Here is a 24,348-nt window from a genome sequence, read left to right as displayed (position 1 = left end):
ACATTGAAACCATTCCATCAGATAAAATGAGAGAATACCAGATGAGCGAGCCTAGATGGAAAGAGATTATTGAGTATTTAGAGGGAGGAAAATACCCCAAAAAGAAAAAGAATTTACCTATACATGATTTTGAAATGAAACAGGGCGTCCTGTATTATGTTCATAGCCAGAATGATAGGGCAGTATTTCAGCTAGTTATTCCGGACGCGTTGCGGTCATCAGCGTTAAAGCTTGCGCATGCTTCAAAAATTGCAGGGCATCCGGGGATCTTTAAAACGCACTTAAAAGCAAAGTCTCTATTTTATTTTCCAGGATTACTTTCTGAGGTAATCAATTTCGTGAAGTCGTGCCCTCGTTGCCAGAGGAGGAAAGGTACCCTTAAGGTACAAGCCCCACTTCAGGAATTTCCTGAAATTCGTGAACCGTTAGATCGTGTGGGGGCCGATCTGATTGATTTACACCACAGTCATTCAGGAAATAGATATGTGTTGGTGCTAGTTGACCATCTGTCTAGATACACTACACTAGTTGCATTACCTCAGAAGGATTCTCGTACGGTTGCAGATGCATTCTTGCGTAGGTTCGTTACTGTATTCGGACCTCCTAAAGTTTTAGTCTCTGACCGGGGTCAAGAATTCAATGGGAATATATTTAGAGAAGTTTGTAAGATTTTAGAGACAACTTCGGCTTTTACAACGGCCTACCACCCACAAGCAAACGGAATGACGGAACGGACTAATCGTTCAGTCAAGGATATGCTTGCAATCCTTGCTGAACATGATGCAAACACCTGGGATGAACACCTACCCTATGTTCAGTTCGCCTTGAATACTGCCATCCACCAATCAATTAACACCCAACCACTTCATTTGTTTACTGGTAATTCATGCAATTTCCCCTCAGGTCTGCTTAACAGACATAATGTTGCATACGGGGAGGACTATCCTTCAGAGGTCCTTGGTAAAATGAGAAATGCATGGAATATTGCAGCTGAAGCGTCCAAGAAGGCACGGACTCGGTATGCTCATTTTTATGACAAGAAAGTGCGCCCTCTTGAGTTGAAGGAAGGAAGCCTCGTATTGAGAGTGAATGAGGCTGCGCCCGCCAATCAGAGCAGGAAACTAGCTCCGAGGTGGCGAGGACCATATAGAGTAATTAAAAGGGCGGGGCCGGTTAATCTTGTTATAAAAGGAGTGTTCGAGGACCAGGTGGAAAGGACAATTCACGTAAATAAATTGAAACATTATCATGCTAGAGAGGAATTAGAACTGCCTTCAGCGGGTCTAGTTCCTGACTCAGCAGTGCTGACTCATGGCTTCACCGACGAGTCAGAAGATGAGGATGACCCTCTGTCATCGCTCATCAGTAGTCAGGTGCAGTCTCGCCACCCTATGGTGACGAGATCTCGCGCTATACAGTAAAGTAACTTCCTTGGTTAGTATAATTTAGTATTCATTAGATTTTCCTGTAAAGGCAATGAGATGTACTATGTCTATACTTGACTCAGGTAGCAACTTTTACCGTGCTCTGAGGTTCCACCTCCACCAAACCCAGAGTATATCTATGCTTCCGCTGTGTTGTGTCTGTCTGTTCCCAGGTCTGATTGGTACACCGACCCAGTTGTTCCAGCCACACGTGAACCCTTGTCTGTAAAGACCGAGGGGGGAGGCACGTTACACAAAGCCCTCCCCCCACCAGACCCAGTAACCCATACATCAGTTACTTTGGGGATGAGTGACTGTCCAAGAGTCACCCGGCCGACGCCTCACGTCACTAACGAGGTTGTCAGGGCCAGCGAGCTGTCCACATTATAGCAGTCACCGGAGGTGCCATACAACGCCGGGGTAGCTGTCTCGAGATCACCAATACCCACCTGCTGCGTCATCAAGACTGCAGTCATTCCAGCAGTGTTGGAGGAGAGGTCAAGAAATGGAAAGCACGTAGCAGTACTCAAGAATTTCGCCGGAAGATTAATGATTACGTCATCTGAAGTAACAAGAAAGCAGAAGTAAGGCGGTCACAGGTGGAAGGCACGGTTTCCCTACAGAGTACCGGGACTCGCCAATAGAAGGTCGCAAAATTGTCTCCTTTGGCCTAAAGTCGGCGGTACGAGGGTATGCACAGTTGGTGTTTACGGCCTAGTAACCTGGTGACATCAAGAAACGCCTGAGATGACGTGAGCAATGATGGAAGACGAGATTCACCTGTTCTGCAAACAAGCAACCCGCCTCTACGACCTTCTGACACCACTCCTGCTAAGAGACACCGTTGGTACATCCAGTTCTGCTCTGCTGTGGTCATCTGCGACGTCAAGTTTAACATCAAGACTGCCGTGTGAACTGTGATTGATATGAAGGCGTGTGGACTGTCGAGAGCAAGATTAATGGCCGAAGTAACAGTATTCTACAGCTGTCACTTGGCACTCCGCTCTACTACACTCTGTCGTCATTCAAGAGTACCGGATGGGAGTACAAGAGGACCAGGTATTGATGTCTACACATGAGAAGAAGCAAGATCGACACCGTCATCGTCAGCGACTACATTCAGCATCCAGCAGCATCGATTTTTTTTTTTTCGATTACTCAATATGAACAATTGATACAAACAACAAAGTTGGCTCTGAACATCTGTGTAAAGAACATCTGGACACTTTTGTTTAAATGTTGAAAAACAGATTTAAAATAATTCTGGTATAATATATGAAAATTTTACTCTATAAATTGGTCAGTAATCAAAATCGAAGCCCCTGTGTAATTGTCTCAGCCCAGAACAAACGGTTATGGAAAATTATGTTGTGCTATTTTTTTCAGAATGTTTGAACACAGGAGAGGCGGACCAATATAAACATTGACACTTCTGGTGAGTGAGAACACTTGGCTGTACAGTCAGCTGAAACCTGTGATATAGTATAGGAATTTTTTTTTATTTTTAGATACATGTAATAAACATTAGGTGTGTTCCTTAACATGTCAAGGTTGACATTGATGGGGAGTGGTTAGTACACGGATGTGAACTTGATAGTTCCGTAGTACGCTCCCGGATGACTGAAAGTTCAGTCTGAACTTATAACTTTAATGGTTGTTTGAGCACGGTGTGGCCGGCTCTAGAGGACACATGGACTTGGCTAGTGAAGAGCCAAGAGAGTTTAATAGCTAGTTTTTGATGGTAGAGTAGGGACATGTTATTTAGCTATGTCAGTAAGGATAGGATGTATGTTTCCTGATATTAGAGGATTGCTGTCAGTTGACAGCTGAGAAATTTATGAAATATGGACATGTTCATTATGATGTTGGACTATTATTTGTCAAATTTTATTAGTTAGGTTAGCTTTTGTTTGTGGCATGAGTTGAATTGTGGGTTTGGATACTAAACCTCGTGAATTTTAACAAATTAACAAGGTTTACTAAGTGCTTGTGCGGGGGGGTTGTAACAAACTAGGCTGTTGTAAGAATTATCCAGAGTGGTTTATCGACAAAAGAGAATGGGAAGCTGAGCCGCATGGTGACCTGACCCCCAGGGGAATTCGCGGTGGAAATAACCGACGCTTTGTTCATATCTGCGTATAATGAATCATCCTATAGTATTCAGGAATTTAGAGAAAATTAGCCTTTATTCATTTTGCATTAAAATTGTATTGTATAATAGTACTGGGTACAATATCAAGAGTATTCTAATTATTGAGTTTAAGTCACCATCAGTGACGTCACGAATCAGATCTAACTTTTGAGGCGGAGTGACCGGCGGTCATAGGTCAGCAGGGTTGACATGTCTAATATTTCTCAAAGTTTTAATAACCATTTTTGTGATCGGGAACAGCTCTGCCGTTAGATGTTTGTAATTTAATTCAGTAAAATAATTCAACCAGTCTGGATCAATTCAGTATAAACAGAGGATAATTGTTATAACTTAACCGTGCTAAAGTAACTGGGTAAGCGATGCGGAACAATACAAGGTTCTAGTCTGGGCTAGGCCAGACGAGGACAAGTCAGTGTGAATACGGGAGCAGCTGGGAGAGGTCAAACATCTTACCTCTCCCCAAGACATCTAGCTGGTCGCCCAAGGTATAGTTGCTATGGTTATGTATAGAAATAGTCTTCTCATTTGCCATTCAGGTCAAGTAGGGAGTGTTAAAGTGATAGGGAGTGAACACATTTAGATTTTGTTTTAGTTTTCTTTTAATAAATTAAATTTGTTATTAATTTGCATTTTATTGTTTCCATTTGGTTGTGTGTAAACTTGTCCTGGTCACGTGGTCCACACGAGGCAGAGTTGCATTGGGCGCCGATTCTAACATCGAATCGGAATTATCAGTACCGTGTAATTTATTCCACACTCAAGGTCATCGTTTATAGTGGGGATCAAGCCCCTAGGTTGATTAATTAGCGTGATCGATCCAGACCTCGATCATTGCTCTTGTATTACTGGTCTGGTGGTGGCAGCAGAGGTGACTCTAGGGTTTTGTTCAGAGCTTAGGTCACGTCATACTGGGTGTAGAATCCTAAGTCGGTCAATCGTCTTAGGACCACGTGGCGTGGAGTTGGCTTTGTTAAAAGTTTTGGAGTCCCTTGGTTTAGAAATAAAAGTAAGAATACGGGTAGAGGGAGTAGAAAGAAGGAAGTAAAGAGAGAGGAACCAAACCCGTGTTACAGTGTAGGTGGTGGTGGTGTAGGTGGTGGTAGTGTAGGTGGTGGTAGTGTAGGTGGTGGTAGTGTAGGTGGTGGTAGTGTAGGTGGTGGTAGTGGTGGTGCACACTCCTAGGAGTACTAGTACCGGGTGATTGCTATGTAAGCAACCCGTTCTCGCAAATTTAATAAGTCAATATTGACTTATTAAATATGTGCATAGGTGACATACTTAACATAATAGATACCCTTAAAAAGATTCATAGAAAACACCGACCTTACCTAACCTTGTTAGTATCTTAAGATAAGCATCTTATAGCTTCGTAATTACAATTATTACCTAACCTATAATAGGTATAGGTTAAGTAATAATTGTAATTACGAAGCAATAAGATGTTTATCTTAAGATACTAACAAGGTTAGGTAAGGTCGGTGTTTTCTATGAATCTTTTTAAGGGTATCTATTATGTTTAGAATATCACCTATGCACGTAGTTAATAAGTCAATATTGACTTATTAAATTTGCGAGAACGGGTTGATGTAAGCCCAGTTCCTCCTCTGATCATCCAGCCTGTTGTGACTAGCAGCGCGGCACTCAGTTTGGTTTTTTAGGTTCGTCGATGGATACATAATGCATGCCTCGTGTGCCATTGTGTATGTGTATGTATGTATGTTTATATTTGTATATACGTGTGTAATTATACATGATTGTGTCACACTCGTAGACTGCTCCAGGCCAGACGGTCTAACAGAACCAGTCTTTTTTTTTTACAAGTATGTCACTCAAACTACCTGTTTAGACGTTATCAGTCCAGCTTAATTGGCGATTTATCAGCTTGCTGTAAGTTCGCAGTTTAATATAAAAAAAAATTGTCAGATGGTATTTCGACATCTTCAGTAAAATGGTGAATTTCTTAATTCCTCGTATACAGTACCATGCAATGAGTCAGAAGCAAGGTTAGCGAATATAGCAAATAATTGAGTCAAATCTGTCTTTACTCTCCTGGTAGGAATATCAGGGTGAAATACACCAAGATTAGACAACAGTTTGGTCGTTCCAGTGAACCTCTTTGCAATCTGGGGCAACTAATTCGCTACATAGACATTTGACCAGCAATCTAGAAACATATGGCAGCTTCTATGTTCAACTCTCCTTCAATCATTCCCTGTACTGTGAGCCCACAGTAGCTATCTGCTTGTCTCTGAAGTATGTGGTAATCTTGGGTGTTCACTGATACCTGGTTGATACCTGGTTGATGGGGTTCTGGGAGTTCTTCTACTCCCCAAGCCCGGCCCGAGGCCAGGCTCGACTTGTGAGAGTTTGGTCCACCAGGCTGTTGCTTGGAGCGGCCCGCAGGCCCACATACCCACCACAGCCCGGTTGGTCCGGCACTCCTTGGAGGAATAAATCTAGTTTCCTCTTGAAGATGTCCACGGTTGTTCCGGCAATATTTCTTATGCTTGCTGGGAGGACGTTGAACAACCGCGGACCTCTGATGTTTATACAGTGTTCTCTGATTGTGCCTATGGCACCTCTTCTCTTCACTAAGATATCTTAAGATTCTCTATGTAATATGAAAGAATTGGTCTATATAATACACAGATTTTCACCCATTTGGGGTATCTGAACGCCGACCTACAGGAAGCGAGGAGGTCTCTCTACCGTCCAGCCCAAGTGGTTCGGTAAATCGTTTGTAGCTGAACGATGGTACTGAAATCGCGTCTCAGGATGGTCATAACTACCAGTTAAGACACCAGACAACTGTGTAGCCAGTTGGTACATATAGTCTTCACCAGGTGCTTCAGCTGAAGTTTCACCTGCACAGCACCGAGCGAGGATAAGCTTCGCCTAGTGAAACTTATCAGCTGGGGCTGATAAGTTGAACTATTTGTTTACTGAGAGGCACTAGAAGGAAACCTTTAAGTGATTGGTGCTCAGAGGCCAGAGAGAGCACCGCGTGAGCTGAATCGCATTGTTAATGGATGTGTCGTATTGTTGTGGTGTGGGCTGGTGCTGCCCCCTGGTGGCTGGTGCTGCCCCCTGGTGGCTGGTGCTGCCCCCTGGTGGCTGGTGTTGCCCCCTGGTGGCTGGTGCTGCCCTCTGGTGGCTGGTGTTGCCCCCTGGTGGCTGGTGCTGCCCCCTGGTGGCTGGTGCTGCCCCCTGGTGGCTGGTGCTGCCCCCTGCTGGCTGGTGCTGCCCCCTGGTGGCTGGTGCTGCCCCCTGGTGGCTGGTGCTGCTCCCTGGTGGCTGGTGCTGCCCCCTGGTGGCTGGTGCTGCCCCCTGGTGGCTGGTGCTGCCCCCTGGTGGCTGGTGCTGCCCCCTGGTGGCTGGTGCTGCCCCCTGGTGGCTGGTGCTGCCCCCTGGTGACTGGTGCTGCCCCCTGGTGGCTGGTGCTGCTCCGTGGTGGCTGGTGCTGCCCCCTGGTGGCTGGTGCTGCCCCCTGGTGGCTGGTGCTGCCCCCTGGTGGCTGGTGCTGCCCCCTGGTGGCTGGTGCTGCCCCCTGGTGGCTGGTGCTGCCCCCTGGTGGCTGGTGCTGCCCCCTGGTGGCTGGTGCTGCCCCCTGGTGGCTGGTGCTGCCCCCTGGTGGCTGGTGCTGCCCCCTGGTGGCTGGTGCTGCTCCCTGGTGGCTGGTGCTGCTCCCTGGTGGCTGGTGCTGCCCCCTGGTGGCTGATGCTGCCCCCTGGTGGCTGGTGCTGCTCCCTGGTGGCTGGTGCTGCCCCCTGGTGGCTGGTGCTGCTCCCTGGTGGCTGGTGCTGCCCCCTGGTGGCTGGTGCTGCCCCCTGGTGGCTGGTGCTGCTCCCTGGTGGCTGGTGCTGCTCCCTGGTGGCTGGTGCTGCCCCCTGGTGGCTGGTGCTGCCCTCTGGTGGCTGGTGCTGCCCTCTGGTGGCTGGTGCTGCCCCCTGGTGGCTGGTGCTGCCCCCTGGTGACTGGTGCTGCCCCCTGGTGGCTGGTGCTGCCCTCTGGTGGCTGGTGCTGCCCCCTGGTGGCTGGTGCTGCCCTCTGGTGGCTGGTGCTGCCCCCTGGTGGCTGGTGCTGCCCCCTGGTGGCTGGTGCTGCCCTCTGGTGGCTGGTGCTGCCCCCTGGTGGCTGGTGCTGCCCCCTGGTGGCTGGTGCTGCCCCCTGGTGGCTGGTGCTGCCCCCTGGTGGCTGGTGCTGCCCCCTGGTGGCTGGTGCTGCCCCCTGGTGGCTGGTGCTGCCCTCTGGTGGCTGGTGCTGCCCCCTGGTGACTGGTGTTGCCCCCTGGTGGCTGGTGCTGCCCCCTGGTGGCTGGTGCTGCCCCCTGGTGGCTGGTGCTGCCCTCTGGTGGCTGGTGCTGCCCCCTGGTGGCTGGTGCTGCCCCCTGGTGGCTGGTGCTGCCCCCTGGTGGCTGGTGCTGCCCCCTGGTGGCTGGTGCTGCCCCCTGGTGGCTGGTGCTGCCCTCTGGTGGCTGGTGCTGCCCCCTGGTGGCTGGTGCTGCCCCCTGGTGGCTGGTGCTGCCCCCTGGTGGCTGGTGCTGCTCCCTGGTGGCTGGTGCTGCCCCCTGGTGGCTGGTGCTGCTCCCTGGTGGCTGGTGCTGCTCCCTGGTGGCTGGTGCTGCCCCCTGGTGGCTGGTGCTGCCCCCTGGTGGCTGGTGCTGCCCCCTGGTGGCTGGTGCTGCCCCCTGGTGGCTGGTGCTGCTCCCTGGTGGCTGGTGCTGCCCCCTGGTAGCTGGTGCTGCCCCCTGGTGGGCATCACACAAGGGGTAAATCAGGGTTCTTTTAAAATCTTGTTTCTATGTGAACGACGAATTGGCAGGTGATCCACACATCGCATGTGGATATGTGGATAACCTAACAAACATTCTGGGTTAGACTAAGTAAATGACAGACTTAGGCCAACTCTGCTGAAATCCCGGCTTTCAGTTGGTATCCCCATTGTGGTGTATTATATTGTGTTGACGTCTGATAGCCGCCGCTCGGCGAATGTTTCACATGCAGAGGAGGTTGGTCGCTACAACGTGCTCTGCATGAACTGTTGACCAGTGGTTAACTGGGCGGTTCGTGGGGCTCCTGTTGCTATGCTGTGTGTGTGTGCTCATATATTTGTACTTACCTATTTGTGCTTGCTGGGGTTGAGCTCTGGCTCTTTGGTCCCGCCTCTCAACTGTCAATCAACTGGTGTACAGGTTCCTGAGCCTACTGGGCTCTGTCATATCTACACTTGAAACTGTGTATGGAGTCAGCCTCCACCACATCACTGCCTAGTGCATTCCATCCGTTAACTACTCTGACACTGAAGAAGTTCTTTCTAACGTCCCTGTGGCTCATTTGGGTGCTCAGTTTCCACCTGTGTCCCCTTGTTTGCGTCTCACCAGTGTTGAACAGTTTATCTTTATCTACCCTGTCAATTCCCCCTGAGGATTTTGTAGGTAGTGATCATGTCTCCCTTTACTCTTTTGTTTTCCAGTGTCGTGAGGTGCATTTCCCGCAGCCTTTCCTCGTAACTCATGCCTCTTAGTTCTGGGACTAGCCTAGTGGCATACCTCTGAACTTTTTCCAGTTTCGTCTTGAGCTTGACAAGGTACGGACTCCATGCTGGGGCCGCATACTCCAGGATTGGTCTTACATATGTGGTATATAAGGTTCTGAATGATTCCTTACACAGGTTCCTGAAAGCAGTTCTGATGTTAGCCAGCCTCGCATATGCCGCAGATGTTATTCTTTTGATGTGGGCTTCAGGAGACAGGTTTGGTGTGATATCAACTCCCAGATATCAACTCCCAAACTCTCTGTCCGTTTCATGAAGGACTTCATCTCCCATTCGGTATCCTGTGTCTGGCCTCCTGTTTCCACTGCCTAGTTTCATTACCTTACATTTACTCGGGTTGAACCTTAATAGCCATTTGTTGGACCATTCATTCAGTCTGTCTTGGTCATCTTGTAGCCTCATACTATCTTCCACTGTCTTAATCCTCCTCATAATTTTTGCATCATCAGCAAACAATGAGAGGAATGATTTTATACCCTCTGGAAGATCATTTACATATTTAAGAAACAGTATGGGTCCAAGGACTGAACCCTGTGGGACCCCGCTGGTGACGTCTCGCCAATCTCAGACCTCACCCCTCACAGTGACTCGCTGTCTTCTGTTACTCAGGTACTCCCTTATCCAGTGGAGTACCTTCCCTTTCACTCCTGCCTGCATCTCTAGCTTTCGCACTAGTCTCTGGTGTGGCACTGTGTCAAAGGCTTTCTGGCAATCCAAAAATATGCAGTCTGCCCACCCCACTGCCTGGGCCTCGTAGCCTGGTGGATAGCGCGCAGGACTCGTAATTCTGTGGCGCGGGTTCGATTCCCGCACGAGGCAGAAACAAATGGGCAAAGTTTCTTTCACCCTGAATGCCCCTGTTACCTAGCAGTTAATAGGTACCTGGGTGTTAGTCAGCTGTCACGGGCTGCTTCCTGGGGGTGGAGGCCTGGTCGAGGACCGGGCCGCGGGGACACTAAAGCCCCGAAATCATCTAAAGATAACCTCAAGATAACCTCAAGATAACCCCTCTCTTTCTTGCCTGATGCGTGTTGCCTGATCGTAGAATTCCATTAATCCTGTGAGGCAGGACTTGCCATCCCTGAACCCGGTCGGAAGCCGGTCGGCCGAGCGGACAGCACGCTGGACTGTGATCATGTGGTCCTGGGTTCGATCCCGGGCGCCGACGAGAAACAATGGGCAGAGTTTCTTTCACCCTATGCCCCTGTTACCTAGCAGTTAATAGGTACCTGGGTGTTAGTCAGCTGTCACGGGCTGCTTCCTGGGTGTGGAGGCCTGGTCAAGGACCGGGCCGCGGGGACACTAAAAGCCCCGAAATCATCTCAAGATAACCTCAAGATAACCCATGTTGGTGTTGTGTCACAAAGTTCCTTCGCTCCAGATGTTCCAGGTGTGTGTGTGTGTGTGTGTGTGTGTGTGTGTGTGTGTGTGTGTGTGTGTGTGTGTGTGTGTGTGTGTGGAGGCTGGCGACCAGGAAGCCATGACAGACAGCTCCGGGAGACATCATTCTCCTTCACCGGAAGCCGCGGTGAAAAGGTGGGCACCAAGGCGAGGCTAATCTTTTAAGTGTTCGGTTAATTAACCCATCTACCTGTTATTTGTTTGTTGTGTTTGTGCCTGGGAGATGAGAGGAGGTGTCCTTGCCGCTCCTGGGAGTGTGGCTTGGGATCGCTCACTCGTCATCACTGCCTGAGGTGCGGTGGTTCAAGGAAAGCCTTGAACCCTTAGGCACCATGAATGTACTCCCCTATTTCTATTCACGTAGTTGTGCTTGCGGGGGTTGAACTCTGGCTCTTTGGTCCCGCCTCTCAACTGTCAATCAACTGTTTCTAACTACTACTACTAGTATTTTTTTCCACATCACACACATATACCCCAGGAAGCAGCCCGTGACAGCTGACTAACTCCCAGGTACCTATTTACTGCTAGGAAACAGGGGGTATTCACCTATTTGTGCTTGCGGGGGTTGAGCTCTGGCTCTTTGGTCCCGCCTCTCAACCGTCAATCTGTACAAATTGTACAGATTGACGGTGTACAGATTCCTGAGCCTATTGGGCTCTGTCATATCTACTTTTGAAACTGTGTGTGGAGGCTGGCTTCATACACAGGTGGTCTGTGCGTGGTGGTGTGGTAATAGTGTGTGTGTGTGTGTGTGTGTGTGTGTGTGTGTGTGTGTGTGTGTGTGTGTGTGTGTGTGTGTGTGTGTGTGTGTGTGTGTACTCACCTAGTTGTACTCACCTAGTTGTGCTTGCGGGGGTTGAGCTCTGGCTCTTTGGTCCCGCCTCTCAACTGTCAATCAACAGGTGTACAGGTTCCTGTGTGTGTGTGTGTGTGTGTGTGTGTGTGTGTGTGTGTGTGTGTGTGTGTGTGTGTGTGTGTGTGTGTGTGTGTGGAGTCTCCCCAGCTGCCCCATGGGAGGAAAGTTCTGCACCAGTGTGCTCTGTTGATGCAATGTAAGACTGGTAGTTTGTGAGTATGTCAGTGTGGGTGTCGACATGAGGGTGAGTGAGAATGTCCGAGGTTGACCTGGCCTAGAGGTGCTTGCCCGGCCGATCCTTAGCTCCTGGGCTTCGACATCTCAACTGGCGCTCGTCTAAAATAAATTACTCACAGAACTCCTGTTTCTTGTCCTCTGTAATTCTAAAATTGTGCATTTAATTTGAATTTCATCTCCATTTATGTGTCCCTAGCATCCATGTCTGGTTCACCTGTGCCCCCTAGCATCCATGTCTGGTTCACCTGTGTCTCCTAGCATCCATGTCTGGTTCACCTGTGCCCCCTAGCATCCATGTCTGGTTCACCTGTACCCCTAGCATCCATGTCTGGTTCACCTGTGCCCCCTAGCATCCATGTCTGGTTCACCTGTACCCCTAGCATCCATGTCTGGTCCACCTGTGCCCCCTAGCATCCATGTCTGGTTCACCTGTACCCCTAGCATCCATGTCTGGTTCACCTGTGCCCCCTAGCATCCATGTCTGGTTCACCTGTATCCCTAGCATCCATGTCTGGTTCACCTGTGCCCCCTAGCATCCATGTCTGGTTCACCTGTGTCCCTAGCATCCATGTCTGGTTCACCTGTGTCCCCTAGCATCCATGTCTGGTTCACCTGTGCCCCCTAGCATCCATGTCTAGTTCACCTGTGTCCCTAGCATCCATGTCTGGTTCACCTGTGTCCCCTAGCATCCATGTCTGGTTCACCTGTGCCCCCTAGCATCCATGTCTGGTTCACCTGTGTCCCTAACATCCATGTCTGGTTCACCTGTGCCCCCTAGCATCCATGTCTGGTTCACCTGTGCCCCTAGCATCCATGTCTGGTTCACCTGTGTCGCCTAGCATCCATGTCTGGTTCACCTGTGCCCCCTAGCATCCATGTCTGGTTCACCTGTGTCCCCTAGCATCCATGTCTGGTTCACCTGTGCCCCTAGCATCCATGTCTGGTTCACCTGTGCCCCTAGCATCCATGTCTGGTTCACCTGTGTCCCCTAGCATCCATGTCTGGTTCACCTGTGTCCCCTAGCATCCATGTCTGGTTCACCTGTGCCCCTAGCATCCATGTCTGGTTCACCTGTGCCCCCTAGCATCCATGTCTGGTTCACCTGTGTCCCCTAGCATCCATGTCTGGTTCACCTGTGTCCCAAGCATCCATGTCTGGTTCACCTGTGTCCCTAGCATCCATGTCTGGTTCACCTGTGTCCCCTAGCATCCATGTCTGGTTCACCTGTGTCCCTAGCATCCATGTCTGGTTCACCTGTGCCCCCTAGCATCCATGTCTGGTTCACCTGTGTCCCTAGCATCCATGTCTGGTTCACCTGTGTCCCTAGCATCCATGTCTGGTTCACCTGTGTCCCCTAGCATCCATGTCTGGTTCACCTGTGTCCCTAGCATCCATGTCTGGTTCACCTGTGCCCCCTAGCATCCATGTCTGGTTCACCTGTGTCCCTAGCATCCATGTCTGGTTCACCTGTGTCCCTAGCATCCATGTCTGGTTCACCTGTGTCCCTAGCATCCATGTCTGGTTCACCTGTGCCCCCTAGCATCCATGTCTGGCTCACCTGTGCCCCTAGCATCCATGTTTGGCTCACCTGTGCCCCCTAGCATCCATGTCTGGTTCACCTGTGCCCCCTAGCATCCATGTCTGGTTCACCTGTGCCCCCTAGCATCCATGTCTGGTTCACCTGTGTCCCTAGCATCCATGTCTGGTTCACCCGTGTCCCTAGCATCCATGTCTGGTTCACCTGTGCCCCTAGCATCCATGTCTGGTTCACCTGTGTCCCTAGCATCCATGTCTGGCTCACCTGTGCCCCTAGCATCCATGTCTGGTTCACCTGTGTCCCCTAGCATCCATGTCTGGCTCACCTGTGCCCCTAGCATCCATGTCTGGTTCACCTGTGTCCCTAGCATCCATGTCTGGTTCACCTGTGTCCCTAGCATCCATGTCTGGTTCACCTGTGCCCCCTAGCATCCATGTCTGGTTCACCTGTGCCCCTAGCATCAATCCCTATGGTTCACCTGTGCCCCTAGCATCCATCTCTGTGTCTCATCACTATCTAATTCATATTGTACTTTCAGTATTTTGTATGTCGTGATCATCTTCCTGGTTCTTCAATTCCCCACATTGGTTAGCTTGACTTCTCTCTAATCTTTCTACATAAGTTATCTCACTTATCTCAGTTTTATTCTCCTCGTGTACTTGTTAAGGCTGAGATTCCCTGCTGGAGTTGCATATTTTAGGATTGGTCTGACGTACGTGAGGCTGATGGGGATGTTTGTGGTTGTGGTGTCAGTGTTATGTCTGTGTTCCATACTTGTGTTGATGTTAATAATATCCTTTTGTGTTTCCTCTCTCTGTGTAGGAATGGGTGGGGGTGTGTGAGTGTGTGTGTGAGTGAGTGTGTGAGTGTGAGTGTATGAGTCAGTCTCAGGAGGAAACAAGGAAATAAACTCGTGCCCTGACAGGCCTTGACTTCCGCTAGCCCTTCTTACCCCCCCCCCCTTACCACCCCTCCCCCCCCTTACTCCCAATCCTCCCCATCCTTGCCCCCTCCCCCCCCCCCATCCTTCCCCCTCATCACCAATCCCTCCAGTCCATCACGTTATCACCAAACTCTCATTCTTTCATCCTAAATCCTCCTTCACTCCCTCCTTCTGCCTCCTCCTCCTCCCTCACACCTCCTCTCCCCCCTCCTTACCTCCTGAACCCCCCTCCCCCCCTCTCCCTCCCTCCCCATCACCCCCTGAACCCTCCCCCCATTAAGACAATACGCCACTGCACCTTCCTACACGCATTTGGCATAACGGTACACCTGGGGTAATTTTCTAGCTGGAAAAAAAATAATACGCAATTTATCTAAATGGTGTAGGCGCTTCCGTGTTGGTCTGACGTACGTGTATACCCGCCTGGGTGTGCTGGCTGCGTCGGCCAGCACCTGGCACGGGGCTTGGGAGCTGTGGCTCGACTCTGTAACACCGTGTATTTCTTAGTGCAATACAGTGACTCACTACACCTGTTCCTTATCATACCTTGACCTTGAGGTGCTTCCGGGGCTTAGCGTTCCCGCGGCCCGGTCGTCGACCAGGCCTCCTGGTTGCTGGACTGATCAACCAGGCTGTTGGACATTGACAACGTTAATGTCGACATTGTTCGTTATTTTTTTTTTATTATTATTATTTTCTACCACAGACGTGGCCAGACATTTACAATGCTAACCAGCATATATACATTTTCTTCTGTCCTCCATGGACAGGGTTAGAGATGTGTTAAATATATAGTTTAAGGGTTTATTGAACACCACAGAAGGTGATTCGATGCTTTTAAAATGCTAAGACATTGATAGTTGTGTGTTTAGATTGTGTCAACGATCTTCGTCTAAACTGTTCCACTGATTGACGGCGCTTGACACTGAAGAAGGTCACTGTGGTCTCCCTGTGTCACTGTAGAGTCTCTAGTGTCCATCTAAGACCCTCCAACTGGTCTCCCTGTGTCACTGTAGAGTCTCTAGTGTCCATCTAAGACCCTCCAACTGGTCTCCCTGTGTCACTGTAGAGTCTCTAGTTTCCATCTAAGACCCTCCAACTGGTCTCCCTGTGTCACTGTAGAGTCTCTAGTGTCCATCTAAGACCCTCCAACTGGTCTCCCTGTGTCACTGTAGAGTCTCTAGTGTCCATCTAAGACCCTCCAACTGGTCTCCCTGTGTCACTGTAGAGTCTCTAGTGTCCATCTAAGACCCTCCAACTGGTATTCCTAAGTTTAAACAATGCTATTTTGTCTAATTTGTAAATTCAGTTGAGAATCTTATATGTCGTTTTCATATCCTCCCTTTTTGCTCCTTTTTCCCAGTGTGGTGATGTCTAGTTCCATTAGTCTTTCCTCATAGCTCAAGCCTTTCAGCTCAAGAGTCTTGTTGTACATCTTTGGACGTTTTCTAGCTCTGTTTTGTACTTAAGATTGGGATTGTATCACACGACCTCATGTGCATAACGTTGCATTTGGTTGAGTTAATGTCTAGTAGCCATTAATCAGACTACCTCTGGAGAGTCTCAAGATTTCTTTGAAAATTATCACACTCCCTCTCTGTTCTGACTCGGCTCATTTGTGTTGCATCAACTGCGAACAGTGATATGAAAGAGCCAGTTTCTTCTGATGAAACTTATTAGAAACAGGATGGGCCCCAGAACCGCCCCTTGGGGTACCTCACTCGTATCCTCTCTACACTCTCATGTCTCACTGTAACCTGCTTCCTTCCTGAGAGGTACTCTCTCCCACCATCACTCTTCTTCATACACCAGCCTGTTTCTCTGGCTGGAATACGAATATCTTTAATTTAACAGTATAATATGCAGTCAGCCCATACTCTTCTCCCTTGATTGGATTATGTCATTTTGCTGTATAAGTCAAACAAAACTGGCTCTTTTGTTCCTACACTGCTCTTTCCTCGTAATCTGTCCTTGTGTACTCTATCAATTTACGAGAATTTTGAATGTGGTAATCATGTCTCCCCTAATTTCTGTCTTCACTGACACGAAATTTAATTATTTTTACGTTTTCTTTTAATTCGTATCTTCTATTTCAGGAGTAATTCTTGTTGGCATGCGTCTGGATCTCTCTGTCTCTGTCTGTCTCTCTGTCTCTGTCTCTCTCTCTCTCTCTCTCTCTCTCTCTCTCTCTCTCTCTCTCTCTCTCTGTCTCTCTCTCTCTCTCTCTCTCTCTGTCTCTGTCTCTGTCTCTCTCTCTCTCTCTCTCTGTCTCTCTCTCTCTCTCTCTCTCTCTCTCTCTCTCTCTCTCTCTCTCTCTCTCTCTCTCTCTCTCTCTCTCTCTCTCTCTCTCTCTCTCTCTCTCTCTGTCTCTCTCTGTCTCTCTCTCTGTCTCTCTCTCTCTCTCTGTCTCTCTCTCTCTCTCTCTGTCTCTCTCTCTCTCTCTCTCTCTCTGTCTCTGTCTCTCTCTCTCTCTCTCTCTCTCTCTCTCTGTCTCTCTCTCTCTCTCTCTCTCTCTCTCTCTCTCTCTCTCTCTCTCTCTCTCTCTCTCTCTCTCTCTCTCTCTCTCTCTCTCTCTCTCTCTCTCTCTCTCTCTCTGTCTCTCTCTCTGTCTCTCTCTCTCTCTCTGTCTCTCTCTCTCTCTCTCTGTCTCTCTCTCTCTCTCTCTCTCTCTGTCTCTGTCTCTCTCTCTCTCTCTCTCTCTCTCTCTGTCTCTCTCTCTCTCTCTGTCTCTCTCTCTGTCTCTCTCTCTCTCTCTGTCTCTCTCTCTCTCTCTCTGTCTCTCTCTCTCTCTCTCTCTCTCTCGTCTGGTCAAGTTAAGCATAAGAACACGTGTGGCTCGTGGCAGCTGCCTTGCAAGTTTCCCGTCTCACTGGTCGAACTGCACCTTTATCTATACAGTTTGACTGGAACACGATCCACCAGTTGGTTTACAACCAGGATGTGTCTGAACACTGTGGCACTCTATCACACTCTCTCACATTATCTTTTGTTATGGCATTAATTACCATACGGTCTCTGAACCTCCCTCTGTAAAGATGATGGACATCACAATACCCTCCCTCCACTCTTCCCTATCCATCCCTATAAATTAACACCCCTCCCCCCCCCCCTGCTCACCTGTTCCACCTATGTAGATGGAACCAGAGAGGAGGAGTAGGCTCTGAGACCCGAGACAAGCATGTCCCTCTCTACATCCTCACAAGTCTCTATACAAACTTAACCAAACGAACTAAAACAAGAGAAATATTGTGCTTTATATATATAGTGTGCACAAGATGTATGACGTCTCTGTGACGTCACTGCATATTCCGACTGGCTGCATGTTCCTCGACTGCCAGAAAGCGTTTGATACTGTTCTATTTAAGAGATGTTGACGCCAGTAGAGGTTTGGATCCTACAGGAGGGAGGGAGGCAGTGGCCACTGGTGCCTCGTTCAAGGCTCTTGGGTTATCTTGAGATGATAATTTTGGGTCAATGAGGGTAGTTATGACAGTAATGTCCGCAGCAACACACTTGTGAAGACTGCTTTCCCGACAGGTTTTGTCTCCTCTCGTGGCCTTTGGTAAGTGAAACGCAGCAGAAAAAGACTTTAATAAGTGTGCCTTTTTAACTAGCATAATACTTTCACACACACTCACACACACACACACACACACACACACACACACACACACACACACACACACACACACACACACATGACCCTGATGAGAAGAGTTGTGACAGACGAGGATTGTAGGATCCTCCAAGAGGACTTAAACAGGCTGCAGAGATGGTCAGAGAAATGGCTACTGGAGTTTAACACCAGTAAATGTAAAGTTATGGAAATGGGATCAGGTGACAGGAGACCAAAGGGACAGTACACAATGAAGGGGAACAGCCTACCTGTAACGATTCGAGAAAGAGACCTGGGAGTGGATGTGACACCTAATCTAACTCCTGAGGCACATATAAATAGGATAACGACAGCAGCGTACTCTACACTGGCGAAAATTAGAACTTCATTCAGAAACCTAAATGAGGAAGCTTTTAGGGCGCTTTACACTGCCTACGTGAGACCCGTCTTAGAGTATGCCGCGCCATCATGGAGCCCCCACCTGAAGAAACACATAAAGAAACTGGAGAAGGTTCAGAGGTTTGCGACGAGGCTTGTCCCAGAGCTACGAGGGATGGGATATGAAGAGCGGCTGAAGGAACTGAACCTTACGACACTAGAGAAAAGAAGGGAGAGAGGAGATATGATAGGGACATATAAAATACTCAGGGGAATTGACAAAGTGGAAATAGATGAAATGTTCACACGTAATAATAACAGAACGAGGGGACATGGGTGGAAACTGGAAACTCAGATGAGTCACAGAGATGTTAGGAAGTTTTCTTTTAGCGTGAGAGTAGTAGAAAAATGGAATGCACTTGGGGAACAGGTTGTGGAAGCAAATACTATTCATACTTTTAAAACTAGGTATGATAGGGAAATGGGACAGGAGTCATTGCTGTAAACAACCGATAGCTAGAAAGGCGGGATCCAAGAGTCAATGCTCGATCCTGCAAGCACATATAGGTGAGTACATATAGGTGAGTACACACACACACAAGCCATAGATCACTAAGAACTCTATACGACCCGGCCAGGATTCGAACCCATGACGTCCAGGATCACCCCCGAAACGTTGACGGTACCGTGACCACAGCACCGTTGATCAATGGTGCAGTGATCATGATAAAGGCAGTAATGTGATAAACAAGAGAGATAGAGACAGACAAAAGGAGACACAGACAGAGAGAGAGAAAGAGGGGGGGGGAGGTGAGAGACAGAGGGAAACAGTGAGAGTAATTATAGTAACTACGTAACAATTATTATTGATGCAAGTTTTATGAACACTTGTTACAAGCATTTCCTGAACAATTACAAGATAAAACTGCACCTTTTGTATGTTTTATTCACCCTCTTTAGTGCTATCACACTCACTCACTCACTCACTCAGTCACTCACTCACTCACTCACTCACTCACTCACTCACTCACTCACTCACTCACTCACCTCGCCTCACACACGAACTAAAGTTCAACCCAAGTAAATGCAAGGTAATGAAACTAGGCGGTGGAAACAGGAGGCCAGACACTGGATACCGAATGGGAGATGAAGTCCTTCATGAAACAGACAGAGAGAAAGATCTGGGAGTTGATATCATACCAAACCTGTCTCCTGAAGCCCACATAAAGAGAATAACATCAGCGGCCTATGCGAGGCTGGCTAACATCAGAACTGCCTTCGGGAACCTGTGTAAGGAATCCTTCAGAACTTTGTATACCACATATGTAAGACCAATCCTGGAGTATGCGGCCCCAGCATGGAGCCCGTACCTTGTCAAGCACAAGACGAAGCTGGAAAAAGTTCTAAGGTATGCCACTAGGCTAGTCCCAGAACTAAGAGGCATGAGTTGCGAGGAAAGGCTGTGGGAAATGCACCTCACGACACTGGAAGACAGAAGAATAAGGGGAGACATAATCACTACCTACAAAATTATCAGAGGAATTGACAGGGTAGATAAAGATTAACTGTTTAACACTGGTGGGACGCGAACAAGGGGACACAGGTGGAAACTGAGCACCCACATGAGCCACAGAGACGTTAGAAAGAACTTTTTCAGTGTCAGAGTAGTTAACGGATGGAATGCATTAGGCAGTGATGTGGTGGAGGCTGACTCCATACACAGTTTCAAATGTAGATATGATAGAGCCCAGTAGGCTCACCCTAGTGGCCTCGACGAGGACAAAAGGCCGGCGGCTTGTCAATGATCCCCCTCCCCTATTTGCCTTGATATGGGACACTGTCGAACATTTGAACGTTTTGAACATTTGAACATTTAAACGTCGTTTAGAAATCTGTGTACATACTGCATTAAGGCCTATCTTGTGCATAAAGTCAATTAAAAAGTTCTGATGTTTTCAGTGACATTAAAGCCAGAGCTTAGACTGTTACGATACGAGGAGAGAGTGAAGGAATTGGATCTCACAACCCTGGAGGATAGAAGAAACAGAGGAGATATGATCACAACATACATTATACTGAGGGGAACACACAAGGTGGACAATGACAGTCTGTTTAAATTTAAAGACGGCAGCCGGAGACACGTGCAAGCCAGAACAAATAGGGCAAGAAATATAAGGAAATATTGGTACCGTGTACGAGTGGTCTACATGTGGAACGTACAGAGAGAAGCTGTAGAAGCCACCTCAGTCCATCCACAACCTTAACCACAGATTCCTCGAAGATTTTGACCGTGAGAATAGTTAAGGTATAAAGCAACAGGTAAAACACAGCTTGTAAGCGCAGCGTAAACAGCTACACTCATTTCCCCAAAGTCACATATAGGCAAGCAGTGATAGGTAAGCACCCGGCGGTGCCTGGGTCTCCCTCAGCCATTGTGATGGGTAGAGGAGGAGATGCCCTGGAAACACAAACCGAAACTGTGTCTATTTTCCGCTTGTTACAACTTGTAATAAAGTTCTTACATCTTGGCTTAACGTGTTTATGACGTATTAGAACGTTGTTACAACTTGCTATATTGGTTGTTATAACTGGTTAGGAGGTGTTAAAACTTGTTCGAACGTTGTACCAACGTCGTAGTTTCGGTGTGTGTTTGGCGGGTGGTGACCCGGGAGTACCCGGGAGTACCGGGGAGGACCGGGCCAGTGACCACCCCGCACCCCGTCATCACACAGAAGTGTACCGGTGGTAATACTAAGGTGCAGCGACGTGTCGCTTCTGTACCAGAATGAAACAATTATGAGAGACGTGGCTGAGATTAAAGGTCGGCTCGAGAACTCTAGCCCTCAGGGTCGCTACTGCAGGTCGCGTATGGCGGCGTCTTCCGTAGTGGTGGGTGAGGGAGACAGGTGTATTAGGCTGAACAACTGCCTTAGAAGACGAGGAGTCACAATAACGTGGCTGAAATATGTTGACCAGACCACAATCGACTTGAGAATGGTCCAGGACGGACCGAAACGTCGTCGTCCCTTCACCTTCTAGTGTGTGGTCTGGTCAACATACTTAGAAACTAGTGCAAAATCCCCTCCGTATGTCCCTAGAGTATATCCTACATGGTAGAAATGGTTTAGCGTCGCTCAAGTATTACCGCCTAGACGTCTAACAAATGGAATGGAACTTACATCTGAAAAGGAACTTAGAACTTTTCAGTTCATCCAAGAGTCACTCAGCATTTACGTCTCATTGTAGGCCTCTTACTAGTTTCCCTTGGAACAAGAACCGGCAGTAGGTTTACAACCAGGTGAGGCCAATTACTACTAGGTGAAGAGGGCGAATAGTTTAGAATTGGTTCCTAGTCAATCCTTCCTGTCTAAGGTTCTGTCGTTGTCAGTAACTTGTTGTTGTTGTTGTTGTTATAGATTCAGCTACCCGGAACACGTTCCAAGTAGCACGGGCTATGGTGAGCCCGTGTCAGTAACTACTCTTCTGTGGTTGAGTGTTGACTAACTCGCTGTGTACTATAGCAGGTCCGTTATCCTGTCGTCGTAGGAATATAATATACGGTATATATAATATACGGTATATATAATATACGGTATATATAATATACGGTATATATTGAGGCGTAAGTGTGTTGTGGGGCCAGACTCACGAAGCTGTTACGCAAGCACTTACGAACCTGTACATCTTTTCTCAATCTTTGGCGGCTTTGTTTACAATTATTAAACAGTTAATGAGCTCCGAAGCACCAGGAGGCTGTTTATAACAATAACAACAGTTGATTGGCAAGTTTTCATGCTTGTAAACTGTTTAATAAATGTAACCAAAGCCGTCAAAGATTGAGAAAAGATGTACACGTTCGTAAGTACTTGCGTAACTGCTTCGTGAATCTGGCCCCTGAACTGTAACCACCCATCTGTAACCTTCTGTAGTGCAGTACAGTAACCACAGCACTACATACAGACGTACACACCTGTACCTCTTATCTATGTAAGACAGACAACAATGAATATGTGCTGTTAGCATTGTTAACAGCTATGTACGGGTACAGATCTGTAACCCTGGCTATGTAGAACACAGACACAGTAGCTTGCCACTGTGATTAGCAATAGACAAAAATACAAAATAATATCAGTAATTACTGGATAGCTGTGCTATGCTCAATACCTTGTCGGTGTATTTGATAACCACTCGAGGCATCTGGGCCACGTTATCTCTGGTGACAGCTCACTACACAACGGTACATGTAAGACACCACTTGTCATTGTAAGTCATTGATCTTAAGTCATTTATAAGTGTCTTGAAGTTTCTCCTACACAACGGGAGACATCTCCCGTCACGCAGGGAGCAGTCGCACCTCCACAGATCTCCAGTATCAGCTCTTGATACTGGTAATGGCTCAAAAGGGCCCACCACTTACGGGCTATTCATGCCCGTGCCACCTCTTGGGGTGACTTAATCTTCATCAATCAATCAATCAATCAATCAATCAATCAATCAATCAAACACAGTAACTGTCTTACCTTCCTTGGAGCCGTGTGTCAGTAATATATGGACCAATTAGATCCTTAATTACTGTCTACATACGGCTACAGTTCTACAGTCAGTGATCAATGAGACTGTTGTGATAGCTTTGTTAAATGTTTTTTTGATTGCTATAATGACTCCGGCTGATAATTGGTTATTGACTTTTTTCCCAGGATGCTACCCACTACAGTTGCCTGGCTCCTGGGGACCTATTTTACTGCTTGGTGAAAAGTGCATCAGGTGGGGGGGGGGGGGGAAGTACCCAAATGTCTGTCCTGCCCGGGAATCGAACCCGGCTCCCTCGTTAGTGAGTTTAGGATGTAGACCACTAAGCTACACGACCTAACTTGTAACATTTACACATTGCAGATGAAATCCATTATAGAGACTAATGATAGAATCTTTGGTAGTAGCTAAAAGCTATATTATTAGTCTATAATAGTTCCTTTTGTCGGGGACAGGAAGCCTGTGGATATATACACTTTAGGCTTGTATCGACATTTCCCCAAGGTCGGACTACTTGTAATAATACATAATTAATGATACGTTGTAATGATATGTAATATGGTACATATTTACTGCTAAGTGAACAGACGCATTAGGTGAAAGGAAATGCGCCCAACCATTTCTGCTCCGCCCGGGAATCGAACCCGGGATCCCCAGTTGTAATATGACCGTGGTAGCAATGCCCTCTGGTGAGCAAGAAGTGAAGATTACAATTCGTCTTCCAAGACGGGGGTCGATCCCCGGCCCGTCAATATTAAGCAGGTGACACCTGGAGTGTACCTGGGGTGGGTTCTCAGAGTTATTCTGCCCCTCCAAGCCCGGGCTGGGGCCAGGCTTGTCTTGTGATACTGTGATCTAGACGGCTGTTGTTGCTAGGAGCGGCTCGCAGGCTCATTCCAGCTCCATGGCTGGGGTCAAGCTTCAAGCAGGTCGCCTCAGAACACTGTGCTTCAAGCAGGTCGCCTGAGAACACTGTGCTTCAAGCAGGTCGCCTCAGAACACTGTGCTTCAAGCAGGTCGCCTGAGAACACTGTGCTTCAAGCAGGTCGCCTCAGAACACTGTGCTTCAAGCAGGTCGCCTGAGAACACTGTGCTTCAAGCAGGTCGCCTCAGAACACTGTGCTTCAAGCAGGTCGCCTGAGAACACTGTGCTTCAAGCAGGTCGCCTCAGAACACTGTGCTTCAAGCAGGTCGCCTGAGAACACTGTGCTTCAAGCAGGTCGCCTCAGAACACTGTGCTTCAAGCAGGTCGCCTGAGAACACTGTGCTTCAAGCAGGTCGTCAGAGAACACTGTGCTTCAAGCAGGTCGTCAGAGAACACTGTGCCTCAAGCAGGTCGTCAGAGAACACTGTGCCTCAAGCAGGTCGTCAGAGAACACTGTGCTTCAAGCAGGTCGCCTCAGAACACTGTGCTTCAAGCAGGTCGCCTGAGAACACTGTGCTTCAAGCAGGTCGCCTCAGAACACTGTGCTTCAAGCAGGTCGCCTCAGAACACTGTGCTTCAAGCAGGTCGCCTGAGAACACTGTGCTTCAAGCAGGTCGTCAGAGAACACTGTGCTTCAAGCAGGTCGTCAGAGAACACTGTGCCTCAAGCAGGTCGTCAGAGAACACTGTGCTTCAGGCAGGTCGTCAGAGAACACTGTGCTTCAAGCAGGTCGCCTGAGAACACTGTGCTTCAAGCAGGTCGTCAGAGAACACTGTGCTTCAAGCAGGTCGTCAGA

At 48.4% G+C, this 24,348-nt stretch overlaps 2 long non-coding RNA genes across 2 annotated transcripts in view; both read left to right on the top strand.

Annotated features, from left to right (window-relative positions):
• LOC123775090 (uncharacterized) overlaps positions 1–24,348 on the top strand; it is a 181,444-nt gene that overhangs the window by 56,047 nt on the left and 101,049 nt on the right. The window lies entirely within an intron of this gene.
• The window catches only part of LOC138359721 (uncharacterized), a 46,045-nt gene continuing 23,659 nt past the window's right edge, over positions 1,963–24,348 (top strand). The window contains exon 1 of the long non-coding RNA XR_011226024.1: positions 1,963–4,061. This is a non-coding gene — a long non-coding RNA (uncharacterized lncRNA). The remainder of the gene's footprint in view (positions 4,062–24,348) is intronic.

This window comes from Procambarus clarkii, chromosome 92 (genome assembly GCF_040958095.1).
Source record: "Procambarus clarkii isolate CNS0578487 chromosome 92, FALCON_Pclarkii_2.0, whole genome shotgun sequence".
Classification (NCBI taxonomy): Eukaryota; Metazoa; Arthropoda; class Malacostraca; order Decapoda; family Cambaridae; genus Procambarus; species Procambarus clarkii.
The sequence above is the reverse complement of the archived record's forward strand: the minus strand, read 5'-3'. Positions and strand labels throughout refer to the sequence as shown.